Source organism: Haematobia irritans, chromosome 5, assembly GCF_050003625.1.
Source record: "Haematobia irritans isolate KBUSLIRL chromosome 5, ASM5000362v1, whole genome shotgun sequence".
NCBI lineage: Eukaryota > Metazoa > Arthropoda > Insecta > Diptera > Muscidae > Haematobia > Haematobia irritans.
The window spans coordinates 139,589,823-139,615,268 of NC_134401.1; the positions used below are offsets into that span (position 1 = coordinate 139,589,823).

The 25,446-nt window shown below is 30.5% G+C and overlaps 1 protein-coding gene across 3 annotated transcripts in view; it reads right to left on the reverse strand.

The window, feature by feature from the left end:
• Positions 1 to 25,446, reverse strand: part of tou (bromodomain adjacent to zinc finger domain 2B toutatis) — a 255,805-nt gene that overhangs the window by 139,396 nt on the left and 90,963 nt on the right. The window contains exon 3 of one of the 3 annotated variants that reach the window (XM_075313307.1): positions 11,504 to 11,545. The exons of the other annotated variants lie outside the window; for them this stretch is intronic. The gene's annotated coding sequence lies outside the window, so the exon portion shown is untranslated. The remainder of the gene's footprint in view (positions 1 to 11,503; positions 11,546 to 25,446) is intronic. 3 annotated transcript variants of the gene reach the window in all.

The following is a 25,446-nucleotide window of genomic DNA, read 5'->3' on the forward strand; positions in this document are numbered from 1 at the left end:
TTTATGTGAATAATGAAAATTCCATATTCGATAAATGAGATTTGTATCCCTATTTTCATTTTATTGATCCTAGATTTAAAGCCAGATAGACGCTAAAAAATGTCTTTATTATAAAGAAGCCACATCTTTGGCTCGGCATCAATACCAACATTATTAAGGGAAGGTCAAAATCTTTGGATCCAAGTAAACTTTTTTGTATAAAGTTTTAGAATGAGTTTAAATTTGTTCAAATTGACTACCGTTGGTACGAATTGTGGCATTCAAATGACTGACAAGGTCATAACACGCTGCAAGAAATTGGCTCTGTGATATTTAAATGCATTCCCGGCAAAGCACCGTTTTCAGAGGATCAACAACTAAGTATTTACGTGATATTAAAGATTATGCAACCTAAATTTTAGGATGCACAATTTACAAAATATTAAGGACAAATTTCTTTAAAATAATGACATTGTAATTAAAACAAAGTTTATAATCTTTACTTAAAAAAAAATTTTTTTTGCATTAAATTTAGGACACCAATTTTGTAAATTTGCATCTCTCCGAAAGTCGCATGTCTTTGAAATAAGGAAAATTTTCCTTAAAATAAAAAACACACATTTTTTATTTAAAGAAATCGTCCTTAAAGTAACTGCATTATTGAATCAATTTCAAATATAAGATAAGACTTATTTTGAGGATTTAGCATCTTTGGTTTAAAGTTTTTTTGGAATTAAAGTGGATCGAGTTGATGTTGCTAAGCAGGGACATGGTGGTCGAACTAGCGAGCTCCACAAGGAGGGCTAGGACCACTAGAGGATTGCCACAGGGAGGGGTTATATCACCTTTGCTGTGGCTACCCAGCAAAAAAATTTGGAAGTTCTTCTCAAGGCACAACTTTAAAAGAACTTCCAAAAATGCTCTTCCAAAGATGTTCTTTATTTTAACTACACAGGAAGTTCATTTGAGTCAATTTCTTTATAACTCGCTTTTTCATATTTTAAATGGGATTTTTTTTTTGTTTCAAATAGGTTAAAAAGAGATTGAGAATTAATAAAATTGTACAAATTATATAAATTTAGCCGAAAAAAAAAATGCTAAATCCTTTGTAGAAAAATTTCGAATTTTTGAAAATATTTGATCACAAAAGTTCCAGACAAGCGTTGTAATGCATTAAAAATCATAAAAATTTTTAAAAATTATTTGTCTAAATATCACAAAATTTCTTAATTCACATCCAAAACACTGAATTCGCCTCACACCTTAAGAAGTGATGCAAATTCAGTGCAGCGTCTGTTGAAATGGTGGACATCCGTCCTATGACAAGCCCATGTTTAATTCATCGCTTCTGCGTCAATTTGGCACCACTTCCGGATCCAAAAAGAACATTTTTACTACTTTTTTTGCGACGCTTTTTTTTGCTGGGTATGTGAACGAGCTATTGTTTGGGCTGACAAGTAAGGGTATCAAAGTAGTGGCATACGCGGATGACATTATGATAATGGTATCGGGAAAATTCCTCGATTCTATTTCGGATGAGCTGAGCGAGTCTTTGCAGTATCTCTCGGAGTGGACTCTAGGATGCGGTTTAGGGGTGAACCCTGGTAAGACGGAGTTGGTACTGTTCACCAGGAGGAGAAAGGTTATCGGGTACAAGTCTCCTGAATTCCAGGGCATAAAGTTGACGCTCTCGAGATCAGCGAGTTACCTAGGAGTTATTTTGGACTCCAAACTGAACTGGATGGAGAATACTGCCGATCGCATTAAGAGGGCCTATGCGGCACTATACTCGTGTCAAAAATTGGTCGGGCAGAGAAGGCGAATGAGGCCTTCTCATTTTGGCTGGCTTTATACCGCGGTTGTAAGACCTGTGGCCACATATGGCTGTCACGCTTGGTGGACAATCGTGAGACACCAAAATCATATATCGAGAATAAATAGGGTAAATAGGACTGCACCGATCGCATTAAGAGGGCCTATGCGGCACTATACTCGTGTCAAAAATTGGTCGGGCAGAGATGGGGAATGAGGCCTTCTCTTTTTGGCTGGCTTTATACCGCGGTTGTAAGACCTGTGCCCACAAATGGCTGTCATGTTTGGTGGACAATCGTGAGACACCAAAATCATATATCGAGAATAAATATGGTAAATAGGACTGCACTCATCTATATGACAGGTGCCATGAGGACCACAGTCACTGCCGCTTTGGAGGTACTGATGGGATTTATCCCACTCGATTTACACGTAAGGAAGACGGCTGAACTGACACTTCTGAGACTTAAGAGCTTGAACACGCTGGAGAGCCTGCAGGCATACTGAAATTCTCGCCGGGCAATATAGAGAGACGGACCATATGGCCACGGAGCCTGTTTATCATCACAAACCGACATACATTATACCAAGTATGGAGGAGTGGGAAGACAGGAGGATACCCTTCGGAACCCTGAACATGTATACGGACGGATCAAAGATGGAGGAAGGAACGGGCAGCGGAATCTATTGTAGTGAACTAGGAATAAGGGAGTCTTACACGCTGGATAGGGATTGCAGTATTTTTCAGGCTGAGATTTCTGCGATCACAAAGGCTGCTGAGTCGCTGTTGATGAGGCCGTTATTCAGAAGCGATATCAGCTTCTTCATCGACAGTCAGGCAGCTATAAAGGCATTGTGCAGTGCTGACATAAGGTCTAGGGTAGTCAGCCGCTGTCGTCGAGAACTCAAGGTGCTCACTGAACAGAATAATATAACTCTGTGCTGGGTACCTGGGCACTATGGGATAATAGGAAATGAGAAAGTCCCACTATCTTCTTATCATTACAGGATAGAGTTTAAATATGATGAGCAATGGCGAAGACGCTGGGTCTCTTTGGATGGTTGCGAGCAAACCAAGTTGATATGGGATGAAAAGAAACGTAGGAACTGTGAAATTTTGTTGTCGATGAACAGAGAGGAATTACGGCCATTGATTGGTATCATAACTTGGGGAAACACATGGTAAAAATAGGAGTTAAAGTCGATGATATCTGTAGATGGTGCCTGGACCCGGAAGTTACGGAGGACTCGTACCACTTCCTGTGTCAGTGCCCAGCGTTATCCTTTCAAAAATAAACCGTATGCTTTTTGGGCGCGTTAATAGCAACTGGCTTGATTCCCCACATTCGGGATTGCCTCAAAACCCTGTGGCAGGTGACAATCCTACTACGTACATCATGGTCTTTGCTTTCTTTATTGTGTATTCTCGTAAGTACATCTCCCCACATATATCTTTTGCTAGCAATTGTTGCTGCTGTTGATGCAGTACATTTTGTTATTGTAGTTGCTTGTTTGTTCAATATCTACCCAAAATAGGAGAGAATGAATGAGGAGGCTAGCTAGCTACCTAGCTCCCTTCTCATCGCTGACATTCACCATATAGCATTTGCCAGTAGTTCAAACCACCAGTCGCCTCCTGCTCCTAGCTAGTGGCTGGTTTCCCATTATCTTTTGAATTTCAAGCAGATACTTATACAACTTTGCTCCTTTGTCATTGCTGTTGTTGTTGCTGGATGGTGTTGCTGTTGGTACGATTTGTAGCAATACACGTTGGTACATGGCGACTTTTGTTGCACCAATGCATGACACAATGAAGAAACATTATCTTAAGATGCTAGGATATGAAGCCAAGTAGGTAAGGCGGTAAGAGCCAGGTGTAGGGTACCTCACACTCATAGCTTTTATCACTGCCATGGGTAGTAGCGCTTGTTGAAAGCGTCTTCTCTTTCGTCTTAATCTATTTTGTGGCACTTCATTATTGCAACGAAATTTTGTTGCTGGGGCTGTACGATTTTTGCCTCGCCATTTCACTATTGTTGCTGTTGCCAAAATATTGTCGTTTCCAGAGGATTCGCCAACACAAATGTCATTGACAACAAGTTCAAGATATTCCATATTTGTCGCTTGGAAATTGTACGGTATGGGGCACATATATTTCTCAAGAAAATTGAAAATTCCCACGAATGGAAGGCCGTGGTTTAATTTTCCGCATAAGGAGAGTAATTACACACATTTCTCGACTTAAAGGCTTAAGAGGAAGGAAGGAATTTCTATGTGATTTTATAGGATTTTTTTTTGGGAATTGATTTTCTGAAAATCACCATTTTTGTTAGAAAATGGAGAATTTTTGAGATAGACATTTTCGAAAAATTGAAAATTTCGATAAATTTTATTTCTTTTCAGGAATTATTCGGAAATTTTCATTTTTCTATAGAAAGAGAAGAACTGTGAAATTTCACAGTTTCATTTCTCTTCAGGAAACTTTCGGAAAATATCATGTATTTATAAGAAATTTTCATTTCTTTACAAGGAATTTTCAGAAAATTTTATTCCCCACACGCAGAGAAGGAATATGATCACCCCAACCATGTTCCAAGAGCCAAATGTTACTTTTTCACGGAAATGTAGCACATGTAGCATGTTTATCGAAAGCATGTTTTTTTCTCGGAGATTATGTATCTAATTTCGGAAAGCACGTTATGTTTGATGATAAAAGAATATTTTTGCGACAAAAATGCTACATGATCGCTGTGAAATAGTAACATGGTGCTCTAGAAACATGTTTGAGGTGATCATATTCCTTTTCTGGGTATAATAGAACATTTTATTTCTATAGAAAATTTTCAGAATATTTCATTTCTCTGTAGCAAAAACATCTGAAAATTCCATTTCTATATAACATTTTCGGAAGATTTCATTTTCATTTCTATCTTAAAAAAAAATAATATTTCTCAATTTTATATTCAATGACTCGAGTATATTAAATACTTAAATTAGTATTTTTTTTAATTTCCTTTTCTTGGTACCAGATCTCAGGCCATCATTTCAAAAAATTATTTAATATGGCTGGTCTGCCTTTTTATGCTTCCACCGGCATCGAATGATAAATGTCTCATCTGTTCGACGTGTTTCACATTAAACGCATTAGCTTTGTTTGCCTGAGTTTTTGTTTTGTTTTATTTTTCTGTTTTATTATTAATTTGTTCGAATGTATAATTACCCATTCCGCGGTTCATTCCATTTTGAACATTTTGATATAATATATGGTTGTAGACAAAATAACAGCGCCATCAGCTTGGCGTTTATAAAAAGGTAATAAAGATACAAAAACAATATAAAAAATAAATAAAACAAAACAAAAAAAATTAAAATGATAAATTTATTTTTCCCAACAATATTTGGGTGATTTTGTATTCACATTTATTTGCTCTTTTGGTGGAGGAAGAATATAAGCTGTCTAAAAGTCCATCCGTTTAATGTCCGTCTGGTATACAGTGGGGAATTATATTTTTTTAGAAATATAATTTCTATAGAATTTTTAATAGAAAATTTTGTCAAAATTTTATTTCTATAGAAAATTTTGTCCCAATTGTATTTTTATAGAAAAGTTTGTCAAAATTTTATTTCGATAGAAAATTTTGTCAAAATTTTATTTCTATAGAAAATTTTGTCAAAATTTTATTTCTATAGAAAAATTTGTCAAAATTGTATTTTTATAGAAAAATTTGTCAAAATTGTATTTTTTTAGAAAATTTTGTCACTTCTATAGAAGTTTGTCAAAATTGTATTTTTATAGAAAAATTTGTCAAAATTTTATTTCTATAGAAAATTTTGTAAAAATTTTATTTCTATAGAAACCTTTGCAAAATTTAATTTCTATAGAAAATTTTGTCAAAATTTTATTTCTATAGAAAATTTTGTCAAAATTTTATTTCTATAGAAAATTTTGTCAAAATTTTATTTCTATAGAAAATTTTGTCAAAATTTTATTTCTATAGAAAATTTTGTCAAAATTTTATTTCTATAGAAAATTTTGTCAAAATTTTATTTCTATAGAAAATTTTGTCAAAATTTTATTTCTATAGAAAATTTTGTCAAAATTTTATTTCTATAGAAAAGTTTGTCAAAATTTTATATCTATAGAAAATTTTGTCAAAATTTTATTACTATAGAAAATTTTGTCAAAATTTTATTACTATAGAAAATTTTGTCAAAATTTTATTTCTATAGAAAATTTTGTCAAAATTTTATTTCTATAGAAAATTTTGTCAAAATTTTATTTCTATAGAAAATTTTGTCAAAATTGTATTTCTATAGAAAATTTTGTCAAAATTGTATTTCTATAGAAAATTTTGTCAAAATTTTATTTCTATAGAAAATTTTGTCAAAATTTTATTTTATAGAAAATTTTGTCAAAATTTTATTTTATAGAAAATTTTGTCAAAATTTTATTTCTATAGAAAATTTTGTCAAAATTTTATTTCTATAGAAAATTTTGTCAAAATTTTATTTCTATAGAAAATTTTGTCAAAATTTTATTTCTATAAAAATTTTATTTCTATAGAAAATTTTCTACAAATTTTATTTCTATAGAAAATTTTGTCAAAATTTTATTTCTATAAAAATTTTATTTCTATAGAAAATTTTCTACAAATTTTATTTCTATAAAATATTTTCTCAATATTTCATTTCTATAAAAAAACTTTGTCAAAATGTTATTTCTATAGAAAATTTTTCAAAATTTAATTTTTATGAAAATTTTCTCAAAATTTCCTTTCTATAGAAAATTTTCTCAAAATTTCATTTCTATAGAAAATTTTTTCAAATTTTTTTTCTATAGAACATTATGTCAAAACTTTTCAATATTTTTTTAATTTGTTGATTTTTTATATAAGATTTAGCACCTCTATTTACCCCCATTGTTTGTCCCTTGATTTGTCTGCCTATCAATCATCTGTTTAAATAGAAGCGAATAGGTAGGAAGGACTGATGGATGGATGGATGGTGGACTAAAACGGCGTATTGAATCGATCATTTTTGTTTGCTCAAAATTTCCATTCTATAGAAAATTTTCTCAAAATTTCATTTCTATAGAAAATTTTCTCAAAATTTTCTTTTTATAGAAAATTTTGTCAAAATGTCATTTCTATGGAAAATTTTCTCAAAATTTCAGTTCTTTAGAAAATTTAATCAAAATTTTATTTCTATCGAAAATTTTATCAAAATTTTATTTCTATAGAAAATTTTATCAAAATTTTATTTCTATAGAAAATTTTATCAAAATTTTATTTCTATAGATTTTTTTTTTTAATTTTTTTCTATAGAACATTATGTCAAAATTTTCAATATTTTTTTAATTTGTTGATTTTTTTTTATATAAGATTTAGCACCTCTATTTTTACCCCCATTGTTTGTCCCTTGATTTTCTGCCTATCAGTCATCTGTTTAAATAGAAGCGAATAGGTAGGAAGAACTGATGGATGGATGGTGGACTAAAACGGCGTATTGAATCGATCATTTTTGTTTGCTTTGCTTCTTGTAAATTCACTGAACTGTGTGGATATTTGTTGGACTGAAATCAAAAATCTATGCTAGTTTTATTTTTATTTGTCGTTTTTTTGTATTGTTTTTGTTGTTGTTGGTGCTTTGTTTCATTATAAAATCATAGAGCTGGGAATATGGATGTCTTTGTGTGGCATTCGCATAGATTTTCTGCAGCCATACCGAATGGTAGACATCAGCAATAACCACCCCACTGCTATCGACCATAGCGCGTTATAATTTAGAGTTGAGTTCCATGGATGAATGGCTGCTGGCTGGTTAAATCGGTGTTTGAATGTGGTTAAGTCAATACTTTAACGCTGATTGTGATATTTTTGCTAGCTTGCTTGTTTATGGAACAGCCGTTTTGTTTGGATTCAGTTTTTTCTTTTTGGATATTTCGAAAATTATTGAATGTTGACTGGTGTATTACGTATATGATATTTCTTCAGTCGTTTTTCCCATTTCCCGATTTTTTAATTTTTTGATTTATTTGCCATATTTATCGATTACTTTTTTTTCTGGGACCATCGTCTCATGCTTCATCCTACTGCAATCATATGGCATTAGCTACCCTTGTATGGCTTAAAGTGAAGGGGGGCTTTAAAATGTTTACTTGTTCACATCAAAGGATTTATTGTCGTCCATAGTCATGGTGGGAAATACTTTAGGTGATTTTGTAAACTGTACTGGTATTGTAGTATTGCTGATTAATCGCAGTAATACACACGATGGGAGAAATAGATCTAGCAAAAAATTTGCGACTTCACTAATTTAAAATGGAGTAAACAAAGCAATAGTCTTCATTATACTCGAATAAACGAAATAAGGGGCTGTCCACAATAAATCCAATGACAATTTTGTTGTTTTTTTATAGATATTTATATATTTTAGTTTTCTAGTAAAATTTACCAAAATTTCATTTATATAAAATATTTTGTGAAAATTTTATTTTTGTAAAAAATTTCATCAAAAACTAGTGGCGTTTTGTCAAAATTTTATTTGTATAGAAAATTTTGTAAAATTTTTATTTCTATAGAAAATTTTGTTCAAATTTTATTTCTATAGAAAACTTTGTCAAAATTTTATTTCTATAGAAAATTTTGTCAAAATTTTATTTCTATAAAAAAATTTATCAAAATTTTATTTCTATAAAAAATTTTATCAAAATTATCTTTTTGTATAAATTGTGCCAACATTTTATTTTTATAGAAAATCATTATAGAAAGTTTTGCCAAGATTTTATTTTTATAGGAAATTTTGTTAAAATTTTATTTTTATAGGAAATTTTGTCAAAAAATTATTTTTATAGAAAGTTTTGTCAAAATTTTATTGTTATAGAAAATTTTGTCCAAATTTGATTTTTATAGAAATTTTGTCAAAATTAGATTTATATAGAAAAATTTTTAAATATTTCGTTTATATAAAATATTTTGTTCAAATGTCATTTTTGTAGAAAATTCTATTAAAACAATTTTAATTTTATTCTTAGTGAAAATGTTGTCAATTTTTTTTGTTATTGTTTATTGTATTGGTTTATTCTTGAAACATTATAGTTGTTTTGATTTCAGTTTAAAACCATGCGTTGACTAAACTACAAAATTAGCTTAGGCAAAGCGATTTATTCTTTTATTGAAAATTTTGTGAAAATGTCAGTTTTATATTATAGAAATTTATTAATTTTTCAAAAGAATTTTGTCACAAGTTTTTTTTTTATAGACAATTTTAGTTTTATAGACAAATTTGTCACAATTTTATGCCTATAGAAAATTTTGTCAAAACTTTCTTCTTTTAGAATATTTTGTCAACATTTTATTTTGTTAAAAAAAATTGACAAAATTTTGTTTTAATAGAAAATTTTGTCGAAAGTTTGTTTTATAAAAAATTTTATAGGAAATTTTGACAGCATTTTAGTTTTATGGAAAACTTCAAAATTTTATTTAAAACAATAAAAACTTTTGTTAAAATATTATTTTTATAGAAAATTTTGTCAACATTTTACTTTTTATAAAATTTTGTCAAAATTTTATTTTTATGTAAAATTTTGTCAAAATTTTATTTTTATGTAAAATTTTGCCAATTGATAATTGTTGATAAAAACGAGCTCGAGGTCTTTTATCAACAATTATCAATTGGAAAAGTCTAAATACAGGTCGTATATAATAAAAACATCCATCATATATAAAATTTTGTCAAAATTTTAGTTTTATAGAAAATTTTGTCAAAACTTTAGTTTTATAGAAAATTTTGTCAAAACTTTAGTTTTATAGAAAATTTTGTCAAAACTTTAGTTTTATAGAAAATTTTGTCAAAATTTTAGTTCAATAGAAAAGTTTGGCCAAATTTTAGTCCAATAGAAAATTTTGTCAAAATTTTAGTTTTATAGAAAATTATGTCAAAATTATAGTTTTATAGAAAATTATGTCAAAATTTTCATTTTATAGAACATTTTGTCATACTTTTATTTCTATAGAAAATTTTGTCAAAATTATAGTTTTATAGAAAATTATGTCAAGATTGTAGTTTTATAGAAAATTATGTCAAAATTTTAGTTTTATAGAAAATTATGTCAAAATTTTAGTTTTATAGACCATTTTGTCAACATTTTATTTTGTTAAAAAAAATTGTCAAAATTTTGTTTTAATATAACATTTTATTTAAAAATATAAAATTTTTCGTTCAAATTTTATTTTTATAGAAAATTTTGTCAAAATTTTAGTTTTATAGAAAATGTTATCAAAACTTTAGTTTTATAACTTTTTTTTCTTCAAAATTTTAGTTCAATAGAAAATTTTATCAAAATTTTATTTTATAGTTTTATAGAAAATTTTGTCAAAATTTTAGTTTTATAAAAATTTTTGTCAACATGTTTTGTTTATAGAAATTTTATTTTTCTAGAGAATTTGCTCACAATATAAAATGTTGTTTTAGTTTTATAGACAAATTTATCATAATTTTATTTTGTGACAAATTTGTTTTTTTTTTAGAAAATTTGGTCAACATTTTATTTTGTTACAAAATTTGTTTTGTTTTATCATCATTTTGATCATTTTGTCAAAATTTGTTTTATAGAAAATTTTGTCTAAATTTTTTTCTATAGAACATTTTGTCTAAATTTTACTTTTATACAAAATTTTGTTAACACTTTATTTTTATTGAAAATTTTTTCAACATTATTGTTTTATAGAAAATTTTGTCAAAAAATTAGTTTTATAGAAAATTTTGTCAAAATGTCAGTTTTATAGAAAATTTTACCAAAAATTTGTTTTTATAGAAAATTTTGTCAAAATGTCAGTTTTATAGAAAATTTTACCAAAAATTTGTTTTTATAGAAAATTTTGTCAAAATATTATTTTTATAGAAAATTTTGTCAAAATTTTAGTTTTATAGAAAATTTTGTCAAAATTTTAGTTTTATAAAAATTTTTGTCAAACAGTTATTTTTATAGAAAATTTTGTCAAAATTTTAATTTTATAAAAAATTGTACCAAAATTTAGATTTTATAGAAAATGTCAAAATTTTAGTTTTATAGAAAATGTGGTCAAAATTTTAGTTTTTTAGAAAATTTTGTCAAAATTTTATTTTTCTAGAAAATTTTGTCAACATTTTATTTTTCTAGAAAATTTTGATTTTTTTCTAGAAATTTTAAATTAAATTGATAAGAAAAATACTTTTTTAAAAATATCGACTTTTGCAAAAGCCGAAATGTGACTTTTTCAAATTTAAAAAAAATCGACAGATCGAAATTTTGAAAAATTTTAAAAGTCGACTTTATGGTTTTCATCATAATCCCTGTTATGGCTCTTATTTTTTCGGAATCTCTCATATCTTATTTATTACATTCCCACGATATCAAAATTCAAGACCGGTTCCACCATATAAAATTTAGCGTTTTTTAGTGATTGTTATAATTTGTTTTCTTTTTAACTGCATATCTTTTTTTAGTATTAAGAGCAACGCGCGAGTAGTCGTATTGAGTACCATCTTTGAAAAGGGTTTCATGTCAAAATCGCATTGAATCTTTAATGAATTAATTATATTAATAACAATTGTAAGCAAGAGCCTTAACTAATTACATTATTATTAAATGAATTAAAATGTGTTTTATTTTTCGGGTCCATTTAGTAAATTTAAAATTCGTATGGGAGTACATTTTAAATGGTATGAATACCTTATGTTTATAGTAGGGATATGCCTATGGATGGGATCGTACCTGAAATAAAAGAAAATTAATATAATAATATTAGTAACAAGAATAAATTCTAAGAAAGGTGAAAATTAATGCGAATATATAATTGCAGGCGGACGGACATTGATAATTAGATTGACTCAGGAAGGGGTTGAAATTTGATCACTATGTGTAATATGGGGTCTTGGACCAATATTTGTACTAAGTATATTCTCATGAAAATCAGATATATATTTGAAAACATACATCACATCACCTGCACATCAAACATTATTAATCATCAACTGCAAAAATAATTGCAATAACGCCTTTTTCATTTAAACTCAGTGCAACTGACTGAACATTGTATAATTATTTTGTTTTCCACAAAACACAAAAATCAAATCGAAAAGTTCTAATGAAAAACTAGAGAATAAACAAAAACAAAACAACTTAGCTCCGAAATAAAACATTAACAATTAAGTAATCGAGACCAGAGAAACGAAGGCAAATGTGAAATTCACAAGTTAAATGCCTAACAAATGAATGATTGTTGTGATGATATGATACAGTCAGACGGACGGGCCGTCAAACAAACTGACTGGCGGCTATAGGGCAGATGGCGTAGATGGTTAGAGATGTATCGCCGAATACAATAGCCAATGGTCATAAAAACCACAATAGTACTCACATATTGTTAATATTGCTACACAATTTCTGAAAAAAAGTTTCATTTGAGTTTTATTTTTCATATTGAGTCTGTCGTAGAAAAACAACAAAACATGCACTGTGTTTAAATAGGGATAAATAATCTAGTATTTTGGAGATATATTCAATATTTCTTTGGGCACATTTGAGGCTTACGAAGTAAACAGTAACAGATGCAAATAACTTACAAAAAACAAACAAATAAGAACTGGCGAGCGCACTTTCACAAGAGGTCCCTTCGCATCATGGTCACGGCCCCGCAGTTAGAAGATTTGTAACTGTTTGGTAGATTGGTAGAATTCTGGATGTTTTGGTAGATTTCGCAAAATAACCCCAACTACATTTTGACAAAATGTTCTATAAAGAAATAAAATTTTGACAAAATTTTCTATAAAAATAAAATTTTGACAAAATTTCTATAGAAATAAAATGTTGACAAAATTTTCTATAGAATAAAATTTTGACCAAATTTTCTATAGAAATAAAATTTTGACAAAATTTCTATAGAAATAAAATTTTGACATGAATTTCTATAGAAATAAAATTTTGACAAAATTTGCTATAGAAATAAAATTTTGACAAAATTTTCTATAGAAATAAAATTTTGATAAAATTTCTATAGAAATAAAATTTTGACAAAATTTTCTATAGACATAAAATTTTGACAAAATTTTCTATAAAAATAAAATTTTGACAAAATTTTCTATAGAAATCAAATTTTGACAAAATTTTCTATAGAAATCAAATTTTGACAAAATTTTCTATAGAAATCAAATTTTGACAAAATTTTCTACAGAAATCAAATTTTGTCAAAATTTTCTATAGAAATCAAATTTTGACAAAATTTTCTATAGAAATAAAATTTTGACAAAATTTTCTATAGAAATAAAATTTTGACAAAATTTTCTATAGAAATAAAATTTTGACAAAATTTTCTATAGAAATAAAATTTTGACAAAATTTTCTATAGAAATAAACTTTTGCCAAAATACTCTATAGAAGTAAAATTTTGATAAAATTTTCTATAGAAATAACATTTTGATAAAATTTTCTATAGAAATAAAATTTTGACAAAATTTTCTATAGAAATCAAATTTTGAAAAAATTTTCTATAGAAATAAAATTTTGACAAAATTTTCTATAGAACTAAAATTTGGCAAAATTTTCTATAGAAATAAAGTTTTGATAAAATTTTCTATAGAAATAAAATTTTGACAAAATTTTCTATTGAAATAAAATTTTGAAAAAATTTTCTATGAAATCAAATTTTAACAAAATTTTCTATAGAAATCAAATTTTGACAAAATTTTCTATGAAATAAAATTTTGACAAAATTTTCTATGGAAAAAAAGTTTTGACAAAATTTTCTATATAAATAAAATTTTGACAAAATTTTCTATTGAAATAAAATTTTGACAAAATTTTCTATGAAATCAAATTTTAACAAAATTTTCTATAGAAATCAAATTTTGACAAAATTTTCTATGAAATAAAATTTTGACAAAATTTTCTATATAAATAAAATTTTGACAAAATTTTCTATATAAATAAAATTTTGACAAAATTTTCTATTGAAATAAAATTTTGACAAAATTTTCTATGAAATCAAATTTTAACAAAATTTTCTATAGAAATCAAATTTTGACAAAATTTTCTATGAAATAAAATTTTGACAACATTTTCTATGGAAATAAAGTTTTGACAAAATTTTCTATAGAAATAAAATTTGGACAAAATTTTCTATAGAAATAAAATTTGGACAAAATTTTCTATAGAAATAAAATTTTGAGAAAATTTTCTACAAAAATAAAAATTTGACTACAGAAATAAAATTTTGCCATAACTTTCTATAGAAATAAAATTTTGACAAAATTTTCTATGAAATAAAATTTTAACAAAATTTTCTATAGATACAAAATTTTGACGTAATTTTCAATAGAAATAAAAATTTGACCAAATTTTCTATAGAAATAAAATTTTGACCAAATTTCTATAGAAATAAAATTTTGACAAAAATTTTCTATAGAAATAAAATAATGACAAAATTCTCTATGGCAATAAGATTTTTACAAAATTTTCTATGAAAATAAAGTTTTGACAAAATTTTCTATAGAAATAAAATTTGGACAAAATTTTCTATAGAAATAAAATTTGGACAAAATTTTCTATAGAAATAAAATTTTGAGAAAATTTTCTACAAAAATAAAAATTTGACTACAGAAATAAAATTTTGCCATAACTTTCTATAGAAATAAAATTTTGCCATAACTTTCTATAGAAATAAAATTTTGACAAAATTCTCTATGAAATAAAATTTTAACAAAATTTTCTATAGATACAAAATTTTGACGTAATTTTCAATAGAAATAAAAATTTGACCAAATTTTCTATAGAAATAAAATTTTGACCAAATTTCTTAGAAATAAAATTTTGACAAAAATTTTCTATAGAAATAAAATAATGACAAAATTCTCTATGGCAATAAGATTTTTACAAAATTTTCTATAGAAATAAAATTTTGCTATAAATTTCTATAGAAATAAAATTTTGACAAAATTTTCTATGAAACAAAATTTTAACAAAATTTTCTATATAAATCAAATTTTGACAAAATTTTCTATAGAAATAAAATTTTGCCATAAATTTCTATAGAAATAAAATTTTGCCATAAATTTCTATAGAAATAAAATTTTGACAAAATTTTATATAAAAATTAAATTTTGACAAAATTTTCTATAGAAATAAAATTTTGTGATAATTTCTACAGAAATACAATTTTGACAAAATATTCTATACAAATAAAATTTTGACAAAATTGTCTATAGAAATAAAATTTTTACAAAATTTTCTACAGAAATAAAATTTTTACAAAATTTTTTTGTAGAAATAAAATTTTTACAAAATTTTCTATAGAAATAAAATTTTTACAAAATTTTCTACAGAAATAAAATTTTGACAAAATTTTCTATAGAAATAAACAAAATTTTCTATAGAAATAAAATTTTGACAAAATTTTCTATAAAAATAAAATTTTGACAAAATTATCTATAGAAATAAAATTTTGAAAAAATGTTCTTCAGAAATAAAATATTGAGAAAATTTTCGATAGAAATAAAATTTTGACAAAACGCCAATAATAGCTATAGGAGATACAAGAAGTTATTAAGAGATGGGTATTTCCGGATGGAACTAGTTCATTGGAAATTTAGCACAGCTCTTTATGGACCTAAAATAATTCTGGATCCTTAAGAAGTCCAATCGGGAAATCGGTCTATATGAGGGCTATATCAAACCATGGACCGATATATACCAAATTTGGCACAGCTCAAATCGATAGATCGGTCTATATATATAGGGGCTATATCGAAACATGGTAAAAATATTTTTTTTTTTGCAATATCAATATTTTTCGATTTTTAAATTTTGTCTTTACTGTGCCTTGGACGACCAATTTATTAACAAAACTATTATTAAAAAATATATTTATTTAGTAAAATATATAATCTATAACGCAAAAATTTATATTTCCATCTAAATCCACAGTAAATTCCCCTTATTCCTCATTCATTCAATTCGATTGCAACATCGTACAGGCATTCTGTGAACTAAATGAAAATCAAAACTAATCCAAAAAGAGAAAAAACTAATGACTAAATAACCAAATAACCGACCATTAGATATTTAATAAAAACATTAGGTCGTTGATAGATAGATAGTCGGCCAAGCAAAAAGTCAAGCAGCCAGTCATTCACACGGTCACAGAGAGATATCTACACCAACAGTACACCAGCAAGTTTGCATCTGCTAGATATTTTCACAATAATCACCACAATTCATGGATTCATCCATCTATCTAACGATGTATATTCATTTATCGACTCCAATTATTTAAAATCTAAACAAAATGAGTTATACCTCTTAGGGTTTAGTGGAGCAAGATAAGTTAGAAATACAAATTAAATGTATCTGTTAGATACTCAAATGCCTAAAGCAGCAAACGTTAGTTATAGAAATAAAAATATTGCGACAGCAGCAGCAACAGGAACAGCAGATACATAGACATGAAATATCCACCACCAATGACCACAATGATTGGGAAGTTATGGCAGAATGAATGGATGGACGGGCAGACGGACGGATGGACGGCCGGTCGGACCGAAGAACGATATGTCAGTTTAATTTGATTTGTCACAGTTCGAATAGTTTGCAGCAAGACCACCAAGCGACTAGCAATGAAGTATTCTATTAAGGCAAGAGAGGTTTCCTAGACGGCGGGTGTTAATTAAGAGAGAAATTAGCTGTTGTATTTAAACAAAAAGCATTTGAACCAACCTATACCAGTATAGAGATAAGGAAATACTTCTAGGTCTGGTTATTGAAGAATGCATGATGTTTTTATTGTAGAAGATATTATTAGCTTTCGCTTCAAAACTATGTTCAGTCTTCAGGCTATGAGTTTATTTACCTCCTAGTAGATACAAAACATATTCCAAAACTAAGTAAGTAATGGAGGTGAGGTGTGGGTAGGCACATAATCTTCTTTGGGTTCGGTGGTTTCTGAGGCCATTCCCTTAATATGGCCTCAGAAATGTTAGACATCTCAGCCATCTGGTCGAAAGATTTACAACAATCCATGGATATTTTCCAATTGATGAAGGGTAAATGCAAGAATTTAATAGCAGATTATATCTCGACAAATCTGCCATCATTTATTGCCAATATTTCAGAATGAAAAAGGAAGGTCAATCGCAGTGCGATGCAAACTGAAGTATCTGTGAAGTAAACTATTTTCCCGCGTAATACAAAACCTCGACAGCTTGGCCGATGCAAAAACTTTGTTGGGTTCATAGTTTGGGAAACAGGCACACTTACTACCTTATTCTGATACCTCCGTATCGGAAATGTTGAACTGCTAAGTCACCTGGTTGTTTTCAAGATTGACCATATCAATCTGCATAGTTTTATTGCCAATATTTCACAAAGAAAAATGCTACAGAGATTCCCGAAGATTTTTTGCATATTACTGGATCCTTTTACAAAGAAATTTATGTTAACTGTTTTTTCCAGTAATACGCGTACTGGAAGTCTCACGACAAAGCCACCTTTGGTTTCAGTGGACACCCACATTCCCCTAAAATGAATACAAGGCCACATGAGCTATAAACTGCTCACTCATCTCGATGAAATATTTGCGACAATCCGTTTTCGAGTTATGAAAGCCCAAACTCAATGGCACACTTACAGTTTATTCCAAACAATCTGGTATCTTTTTATTGAAAAACGCTAATTATCTGGCAAGTAGTTGTGTACTCGAAATGTGAATCAGCTTTTTAAATTCCTTAATGAAGAGTGAGCCAGAGCTCAACTGCCATTGTTGCGCTAGGCCATTAACCCAAATTTTCTAAAGATGCAATATGGCATTAAGAATATCAGAACATGTTGTAGTCTAAGTCTTACAGATAATGTGACCAATTTGCGGTAGAAACTTTGGCATTTCCAAGGAAAAATGTTTGCAATATCTACAGAGAGAAGTGTATACTCCCCATGTAATCCAGAATAAAACTGGGGCTGATCCTTCTATGAAAAACCGCGTATATGTATTGGGGTTTATGATCAAATTTGATCGAGTCTCTTCTCGAAAGTTTCTTTGCTTTCAGGGGTATGTTCCGATATTCGAAATCGCAATTCGCACAATATTTGTTTTAAAATTTGGCGACATAGTTCTCTTTAATAAAAAGTTTAAATAGAAATTGTATTTAAGTCCGATAGTATATCAATTTTTTCTTTATAAGAAAACAAAATTCTTGCGATTTGCGATTCCGAATATCGGAACATGGGGAGCCAGTCTTCTTGGGCCGACTTTATAATTGAAATATTCAAGCCCTATTGGTAAGCTACCATCTGTGAAACACATACCAGGTCACAGGCTCTGACATCTAGCATTGTTTGAAGTTTTCGAGTTGAACACCACGTAGCTGAAATAGTGAATTGTAGCTTCAGCGGAATTGTGTCTGATAGAGAGTGTCCATAGTGTAGTTGGAAGAAAACAAAATTCTTGCGATTTGCGATTCCGAATATCGGAACATGGGGGTCAGTCTTCTTGGGCCGATTTTATAATTGACATATTCAAGTCCTATTGACAAGCTACCATTTGTGAAACACATACCAGGCCACAGGATCCGACATCTATTTGAGATATGTGAGACATTGTTTGGAGTTTTCGAGTTGAACACTACGTAGCTGAAATAGTGAATTGTAGCTTGAGCGGATTTGTGTCTGATAGAGTGTCCATAGTCCATAGTTGGTGTTGAATTAGCGGCTTAAGAACTGCGAGATATTTGCTCAAAGTCCTGATCTATCCAGGAAGCGTCTCATAAAGCTACACTGGTTGCAAGCGATGGCTTCTTTAAACAGCCCGGGGTTGACTCTCCTCTATCTTTTTTCTGCTGCCAAATAGTTTTTGGTACTCAGTTCTGCATATTTACTTTGTAGGAAAAGTTGATCGACTTGATTTTTTTTTGGGAACCAGTTCCGCAGTCTTGCCCAGAATTTGGGAGTCCTTGAAAATGATCAACTTCGTGGCTAAGATTGTGGCCGTGCAATGGATCAGGGGATCATGAATCGACTCATAGGCCTTTGCTCGTATCTTACCACCAATCGCTTCCAGCTAACGCCTACATAATATTTTGTTTCTGCTGCCATTGTTTTTGTTAACCAATTCCGCATGTTCACTTAATAGGAATATCTTATCAATCGTCACGATCAAAACTTTTGTGTCCTTGAACAATATTCTTTGTGGCCATGAGCGTGAATGTGAATCTGATTGATCCCGCGTAATCAATAAGGGGACCATCAATCTACTTATAGGTCCTTTGGCAAAATGACTTCGGGACATTGCTTATGTCCACCGTGGTGCCAGGGTCTGCACGACCGCCTTGCATACGACAAGGCGCAATGAATAATCCACCCTCTCTGCACTGCTAGTTATATTTCAGAGGGTTTTAAAAATTTTCTAAGTGTTTTTTCCGCAATGTGGAACACCGTTAGGACTCGACAATAAAAAAGAGGTCCTTTGTTATGTCACAATCAGGAAGCCCTATGTGATTAGAGGGAAGTTTATCTATGTGGTATCACAATAAACTGAATAGTCTAAGTGGGCCCGAAATATCGGAGTGCCACTATACACCTACCTTAACCTTCTGTTCGTAAAATTATTGGGAAATATTTCTGCCAAGTATCTTGGAGTTCATCCACGACTGTGGATGTGAATATGGTTGATTTCGACTTAAGGACAGAAAGATTCCTTTGCAATATGACATTAAGGCTATATGTACCTACCCAGCAGAAAAATACCTGATGAATGTTTAGCAGCTCTGTAAGGAAGTCAAAGTCAATCAGCGCTTGCCTCTGCGATTAATTTATAAGGAAATGTCCCACTTAAATGCGCTTCTTCTTTGTATGAAATTCATCGCTTTCAGAAGCAGTACATTTAGTGCGCTTAAGAATGCACATAATAATTTCGAATATTGGAACCGTTATAGCGCTAAAGTACTATCAGATAGCGGTAATATATTGCGTTTAAAATTTATGAAATGAACACACATTTGTAAAAGCCTTCCTTTTTTATACGCTCCACCATAGGATGGGGGGTATATTAACTTTGTCATTCCGTTTGTAACACATCGAAATATTGCTCTAAGACCCCATAAAGTATATATATTCTGGGTCGTGGTGAAATTCTGAGTCGATCTGAGCATGTGCGTCCGTCCGTCCGTCTGTTGAAATCACGCTAACTTCCGAATGAAACAAGCTATTGACTTGAAACTTGGCACAAGTAGTTGTTATTGATGTAGGTCGAATGGTATTGCAAATGGGCCATATCGGTCCACTTTTACGTATAGCCCCCATATAAACGGACCCCCAAATTTGGCTTGCGATGCCTCTAAGAGAAGCAAATTTCATCCGATCCGGCTGAAATTTGGTACATGGTGTTAGTATATGGTCTCTAACAACCATGCAAAAATTGGTTCACATCGGTCCATAATTATATATAGCCTCCATATAAACCAATCCCCCGATTTGGCTTGCGATGCCTCTAAGAGAAGCAAATTTCATCCGATCCGGCTGAAATTTGGTACATGGTGTTAGTATATGGTCTCTAACAACCATGCAAAAATTGGTTCACATCGGTCCATAATTATATATAGCCTCCATATAAACCAATCACCCGATTTGGCTTGCGATGCCTCTAAGAGAAGCAAATTTCATCCGATCCGGCTGAAATTTGGTACATGGTGTTAGTATATGGTCTCTAACAACCATGCAAAAATTGGTTCACATCGGTCCATAATTATATATAGCCTCCATATAAACCAATCCCCCGATTTGGCTTGGGAGTCTCTAAGAGAAGTAAATTTCATCCGATCCGGCTGAAATTTGGTACATGGTGCTAGTATATGGTCTCTAACAACCATGCAAAAATTGGTTCACATCGGTCCATAATTATATATAGCCTCCATATAAACCAATCCCCCGATTTGGCTTGCGATGCCTCTAAGAGAAGCAAATTTCATCCGATCCGGCTGAAATTTGGTACATGATGTTAGTATATGGTCTCTAACAACCATGCAAAAATTGGTCCACATCGGTCCATAATTATATATAGCCCCATATAAACCGATCCCCCGATTGGGCTTGCAGAGCCTCTAAGAGAAACAAATTTCATCCGATCCGGCTGAAATTTGGTACATGGTGCTAGTATATGGTCTCTAACAACCATGCAAAAATTGGTTCACATCGATCCATAATTATATATAGCCCCCATATAAACCGATCCCCCGATTTGGCTTGCGGAGCCTCTAAGAGAAGTAAATTTCATCCGATCCGGCTGAAATTTGGTACATGGTGTTAGTATATGGTCTCTAACAACCATGCAAAAATTGGTTCACATCGGTCCATAATTATATATAGGCCCCATATAAACCGAGCCCGGAGCACCTTGGAAGAGCAAAATTCTTCCCATTCGGTTGAAATTTGGTACGTGATGTTAGTATATGGTATCCAACAACCATGCAGGAATTGGTTCCTATCAATTCATAATTATATATAGCTGCCATATAAACCGATCCCCAGATTTGACCTCCGATGCCTTTTGGAGAAGCAAAATTCATCCGATCTGGTTGAAATTTGATAAGTGGTGGTAGTATATGAAGTTTCTACGCAATCCATGGTAGAGGGTACATAAGATTCGGCCTGGCCGAACTTAGGGCCGTATATACTTGTTATAATTATACTACCTACGCTCGGTCCGCGTTGTTGGCCGCAAGAGTTATTCTTACCTAGAATTAAATTCAACAATACACAAAACAAGAGAACTAAAAATGAATTGTATCGTCCGCAGAACACGTCTTTATCCTTCAAACACAATACATCAACTGATTTATTTTTACTAATATCTCGTCGCACAAAATCGTTTCGAAGTCGTGATAAAAAACAAAACACAAAAATCTCTTGCTTACAGAAGTGCAACTTGGTAAGCGAAGGCGGAAACACCCGTTTACTCTATTGCAACGAAATTGCGCTAATTTCAGCACTTCCATATTTTAACAAATTTTTGTCGGACGTTCAATAAAAAAAAAAAAAATATTAAGTGCGTCGATCGCTATAAACGAAGAATTTACTTGCACCTTTAGAAGAAGTAGCGCTGAATTATGCCCTTACAACTTTGCGCAGGGAGCCACCGTGGTGCAATGGTTAGCATGCCCGCCTTGCATACACAAGGTCGTGGGTTCGATTCCTGCTTCGACCGAACACCAAAAAGTTTTTCAGAGGTGGATTATCCCACCTCAGTAATGCTGGTGACATTTTTGAGGGTTTCAAAGCTTCTCTAAGTGGTTTCACTGCAATGTGGAACGCCGTTCGGACTCGGCTATAAAAAGGAGGTCCCTTGTCATTGAGCTTAACATGGACAGCACTCAGTGATAAGAGAGAAGTTCACCAATGTGGTATCACAATGGACTGAATAGTCTAAGTGAGCCTGATACATCGGGCTGCCACCTAACCTAAAACTTTGCGCTGAATAGTAGTGCCTACAGTATGAACACCAATATTTAAGTACTTCCAATTTTACAATTATTTTTTGCTGGGTATTTCACTAAATGAGTATAGGGCATATATAAAATAATATAGCTGACAGTGGGATTGTCAAGGAAAATCTTTGCAAAAGATAAGAAGAAGATTCCCCCATCATGAAAATGATATATTTCATATGATCTGTTAAGTGATGTTTTTAGGAAGCTTTCATCGTAATTACCCAGAAAAGTGAAAACAGTTTACCTCTTTATTAAGTAATGCAAGCAAATCCATATCTTATGGTTAGTCCATAATTTATTTTTTAACCATCCAAAATAGCAGGAGTAAAACATGAATCTCAATTTCAAATCGCTTAAATTTAATCTTCAATGCAAAATTTTCATAACTCATCGATTATGAAATGCTCTTGTAATATCGCAAACATTGATATTTCCCCTATGGTAGGATTTACATTTCCTATTGGCAACATTATTTGAAATAACTATCCGATTTATTAAGGCTTAATAAGGCTTTACTAAGTTATCAGTGCCAGAGTCAAAGGCATAATGACCAGGCTGAGGAGAAGCTAAACCGGACACTAAACTCGATGGATGGATATGAGGATAAATGCAGTGAAGTGGCAGAGTATTTAACGAAATGAATTTTTTTTCTTGCCGTTTGGAATGGAATGGAAGTGATGGCGATGGTGGTGGTGGTGGTGGTGGTGGTGGCATGATTGTTCGCCTGAATGGTTGGATGGTTAATTTGTTGGTTTGCTGCCGCTCGCTTCTCTGACTTCGGCAAAGACAAACAAAAAGTAAATTATTTTCTCAAAAAAAAAATAAGAAAGAAAAAGAAGCTTAAATACAGATTGCTTGCCAGCTAGATTGGTAGGTATACCTAAAAAGAAGTACAACACACCAATGGACAAACACAGCTAGACAAGCATACAAATGAACGGAAGGACGGACGGATTCATATGACTCAAATAATAACACCACGATTTGTGCGAGAATAAAAGGCCATATCACAACTGATGGAGGAGGAGGATGAGGAGGAAAAAAACGAAATTACAACAAGAACAATATCGTAAAGACACTAAGAAAAACCCCAACTGGGGAGGCCCACATCTACGGATGAACGCTATCAGACGTACAGAACAAAATCGAATAGCAAAAACGATGGACGCTTAAACTTATAAATTAAATATCCCATCTACAACAACAAAGACTCTGGCGACGAACAACACTACATCGCAACAAAACGAAGGCATAACGCACCGCAACTAACCAATCTTGAAATGAAGGAAATAAAAAATAAGAAGCCAAGAAATATACACCTCCTCTACATTGCTTAAATGAAGCAAATAAACCAAAAGAAAATCTAGAAATTAACGAGTCTCCAAAAAGATGGCTGTAAATAGGGATTCCATTTGCTAAAGAAGAGCATGGCGATTAGTGGAATTTGCAAATTCCGTAAAAAGATTTTAGGTGGCAATTATTTGATAATTTTATCTTGTAACAGGTAACAGGGATGCCAATGTATGACACATTTCATTTCGTTTATGGCATCCCTATATTTTAGTATATTTTTCCTGTTGCCTTCGTTTAAGGGTCTTTGTTTTGGTTCGGCGGCTAATACTATTGTTATTCCTTTGCAGAGAAACCACATAATTTTTGGACATTCATTACTTGACACCGAGCGTATAAGTGGAAGGACTTTTACTACCCAGCCGGCCCCAGCATTTGCAACCAGTGTTGCCAGTATTTTTCTGGCTCTTCTCCCCAAATTATGACGCTTTCGTCCCCAAAAATCCCCATTTTTTTTTTTTTTTTGAAAAAAATAAACAGGTTTTGCGGTGGAATATTGGTAATGATTTTAAAATTGGAAAAAATGTAAAATTTATTGTCAGCTGCAATAAGATCAAGATTTCGAAAGACAACACCAGGAAATTTCCCACCAAATCCCCAAGTCCCCAACTCAAAAATTTCGTCCCCATTCCCGGAAAAAATATCCCCAATTTGGAGAAAAAATCCACAATACTGGCAACACAAAATCCCCAATTTTTTTTTTTTGAAAAAAATAAATAGGTTTTGCGGTGGAATATTGGTAATGATTTCAAAATTGGAAAAAATATACAATTTATTGTCACCAAGAAATTTCCCACCAAATCCCCAAGTCCCCAACTCAAAAATTTCGTCCCCATTCCCGGAAAAAATATCCCCAATTTGGAGAAAAAATCTCCAATACTGGCAACACAAAATCCCCAATATATATATATATATATATTTTTTTTTTTGACATAAATAAATAGGTTTTGCGGTGGAATATTGGTAATGATTTTAAAATTGGAAAAAATATACAATTTATTGTCAGCTGCAATAAGATCAAGATTTCGAAAGACACCAAATCCCCAACTCAAAAATTTCGTCCCCATTCCCGGAAAAAAATATCCCCAATTTGGAGAAAAATTCCCCAATATTGGCAACACTGTTTGTAACATAGGGCCGAGAAGAAGTATCCTTTCTTGTACTCATTCATGTTATATATCAATGGTCGTTGAAGTTGGTTTAATTGTGTCTTCGTGTTATTGCTGATGAGACAATATAAAAACTCCAAGAAAAACAAACAAAATTTCAGAATGGATAATAAAAAGAAAAACAAGTATATACGGCCTTAAGTTCGGTCAGGCCGAATCTTATGTACCCTCCACCATGGATTGCACAGAAACTTCTACTAGAGACTGTCATCCACAATCGAATTACTTGGGTTGCGTTAACACTTGCCGATGGTATCTTAAAACTTCTTAACACCGTCTTCCAAATTGTAAGTTAGTCCATACGGGGTATATATTAAACAAAAAAAAGGCCTATTAAATACGTATATAATTCAGTTTGACAAAATTTTCTATAGAAATAAAATTTTGACAAATTTTTCTATAGAATAAAATTTTGAAAAAATTTTCTATAGAAATAAAATTTTGACAAAATTTTCTATAGAAACCAATATTTGACAAAATTTTCTATAGAAATAAAATTTTGACAAAATTTTCTACAGAAATAAAATTTTGACATAATTTTCTATAGAAATAAAATTTTGACAATCTTTTTTTAAATAAAATTTTGACAAAATTTTCTATAGAAATAAAATTTTGACAATTTTTTTTT